Source organism: Bison bison, unplaced genomic scaffold (assembly GCF_000754665.1).
Source record: "Bison bison bison isolate TAMUID 2011002044 unplaced genomic scaffold, Bison_UMD1.0 scf7180017864211, whole genome shotgun sequence".
Classification (NCBI taxonomy): Eukaryota; Metazoa; Chordata; class Mammalia; order Artiodactyla; family Bovidae; genus Bison; species Bison bison.
In genome coordinates, this window is record NW_011494783.1 from 746,112 (window position 1) to 749,488 (window position 3,377).

Here is a 3,377-nt window from a genome sequence, read left to right on the forward strand (position 1 = left end):
CAGGAGTCCCCCTGGAAATTCCCGAGCATCTACCCCCAAAACCAGAGTCTGCCTACTTTCTGCTTTGTGTTCTCACCTATACCTCTGACTTTATGGGGAGCTGTCCCCCACCACCTCTCTCTGAAAAAAGAGTTAACTTACAGCTCCAGTTAATGAAGTTCCTGTGTGTGACAGTGTTTCAACCTACAAACTCCTTTGGAGGTCCTCTAGCCTGCCTGAATAGGTTTTTCTGGCCACATGTGATTGTTCAGAGCCTCCCAACTGTGAGAGACATGAGATGTTCTAAACTGTCTAAATACAGATTCCTTTGAGCAGTTAAAAGATTGATTAGAAATTGTGTTGGTGAAGGGTTTTTCACTCGTTGGGCCAATGTTTGCTGCTAAGTCTCCATATCCCTTACCTACTGTGTCCCTGGCAGTGTATTGATGGATATAATTGGTGTATAGAAATGTAAGTAGTAGCTTTAATGTTTGTAACCTTGGACCCTTGAGTTAATTCTTTTCTTGTTATAGCCCACCACACCTTTGCCCTATAGGACTGCAACTTTATCTAATGCTTTTGGAGGGTGGCGCCTGACTTTAAAATAATCACCTTTAGAGAAAAATAAGTTTCTTAAAATGTTAACAGGCCTCCTGGCCAGAAGATGATGTAAATCACCTAAACTTTTGCATATGATAAGTTTGAAAGCCTGGCTTCTATTAGGATCAGGGACTGCTGTCCTTGCATGACTCTACCCCTTCCCCCATTATCCTCTATGCACAACTTAAGGTATAAAACTACTTTGGAAAATAAAGTACACCCTTTTGTTCACCGAAATTTGGTCTCCCCATGTCGTTCTTTCTCTCACCTTCTGGATGAATTTCCATCTGGGACGGGGGGGCTCATCAAGCCTACTAATTTTGCCTGGGCTTTTAAGATCTGACCGGGGAGGCCTTAGTGTCTCTTCTCCTTCAGGAGAATAGGAGGACACCTACGGCCTACGTAGGTGATGTAAAATTCCTTGTTTTGAAATTTTATTAGCTTTCCACGTAAACCAAGTTATTCAGCCTCTTTTCTCCACTAAATTTTCTCACTGAGCTATCCTTATTTAACCACTCTTTATATCCTTAATTAACATTTAATTAAGCAGTTGTTTCCTGATCCTCACTGACGCCATCCCCGCTTCGAATTCCCTGGATCCACCGGAGCTGGACCCCTGCAGGGAGGCCTGGTGTGCTGTGATTCATGGGGTCGCAGAGAGTCAGACATGACTGAGCGACTGAGCTGAACTGAACTGAAATATTATTTTGGAATATAGTCAAGTCTCAACTACTTGGAAAGTGGTAAAGCTTGGAGATAAGTAAAGGCTTTTAAGCACAGTTACAGAAATGTTTTGACTGTAGGTTAAACCCTAGAGTAGACTGAAGAAGTAAGTTCTGTTAAACTTTAGTAGAGTTAAGCTGTGCTGAACAATTAAGAATTTGGGGGATTAAGAGAGACTAGTTAATTGTATCAAAGTTTTATTTATATTATTGAACAAATATCATTTCAACAAGGGGATCAGTGTTCTTTAATGTTGGTTAGGGTTAATGTTTAGTCCTTAATGAAGTTTATACTTAAGTCAGAAAATACTGTTCTAACCCTATTAATCAACCATATCTGTGGGAATTTTTGATGATCAGACTATGAGATCATAATTAGAACATTAGTGTTTATCCAGTGTGGGCGTTTTTCGCTAGGAGGTTATGGTCACTGAAGAACTGACTGACTTTAACATAACTCATGACATAATCATGTTTAATGTGGATGTCAATTTGAACCTTTATAATGATGGATATTTCTTCTCAGGAAAAGAATTACCTATACCCATTATCCAAGATCCTCCAGTTTTACTTTCAAAAATGTGAGAAATGAATAAGAAATATCATGCTTCAATAAGCCTGGAGTCAGAGCTAATGCATTTCAATAATACTGAAAGGTATTTTCTAAAATTAGAATGTTGTTCAGTTGCTCAGTCATGTCTGACTCTTTGCATACGATGGACTGCAACAAGTATTCTCTGTCCTTCACCATCTCCCAAGTCAGTGATACCATCTTGTCCTCTGTCATCCCCTTTTCCTGCCTTCAATCTTTCCCAGCATCAGGGTCTTTTCAATGAGTTGGCTCTTCGAATCAGGTGTCCAAAGTATTGGAGTTTCAGCTTCAGCATCAGTCCTTCCAATTAATATTCAGGACTGATTTCCTTTAGGATTGACTCCTTTGATCTCCTTATAGTCCAACGGACTCTCATCAACACTATAGTTCAAAGGCATCAGTTCTTCAGTGCTCAGCCTTCTTTATGGTCCAACTTTCACATCCATACATGACTACTGGAAAAACCATAGCTTTGACTATACAGACCCTTTTTTGGCAAAGTAATGTCTCTGCTTTTGAATACACTGTCTAGGTTTGTCATAACTTTTCTTCCAAGGAGAAAGCATCTTTTAATTTCATAGATGCAGTCACCATCTGCAGTGATTTTGGAGTCCAAGAAAATAAAGTCTGTCACTGTTTCTACTATTTCCCTATCTATTTCCCATGAAGTGATGGGGCCAGATGCCATGATCATAGTTTTTTAAATGTTGAGTTTTAAGGCAGCTTGTTCACTCTCCTCTTTCACTTTCATCAAGAGGTTCTTTAGTTCTTCTTTGCTTTCTGCCATAAGGGTGGTATCATCTGCATGTTTGTGGTTATTGATATTTCTCCCAGCAGTCTTGATTCTGACTTGTGCTTCATCCAGCCTGGCATTTTGCATGATGTACTCTGCATGTATGTTAAATAAACAGGATGACAATATACAGCCTTAAGGTACTCCTTTCCCAATTTGGAACCAGTCCATTTTTCCATATCTGGTTCTAACTGTTGCTTCTTGACCTGCACACAGGTTTCTCAGGAGGCAGGTCAGGTGGTCTGGCATTCCCATCTCTTGAAAAATTTCCCACAGTTTGTTGTGATCCACACAGTCAAAGGCATTAGCATAGTCAATGAAGCAGAAGTAGATGTTTTTCTTGAATTCCCTTGCTTTTTCTGTAATCCAACAGATGTTGGCAATTTGATCTCTGGTTCCTCTGCCATTTCTAAATCCAGCTTGTACATCTGGATGTTCTCGGTTCACATACTGTTGAAGCCTAGCTTTAAGTATTTTGAGCATTACTTTGCAAGCATGTGAAATGAGCACAATTGTATGATATCTTTTTTTTTTCTAATTTTATTTTTAAACTTTACATAATTGTATTAGTTTTGCCAAATATCAAAATGAATCTGCCACAGGTATACATGTGTTCCCCATCCTGAACCCTCCTACCTCCTCCCTCCCCATACCATCCCTCTGGGTCTTCCCAGTGCACTAGCCCCAAGCA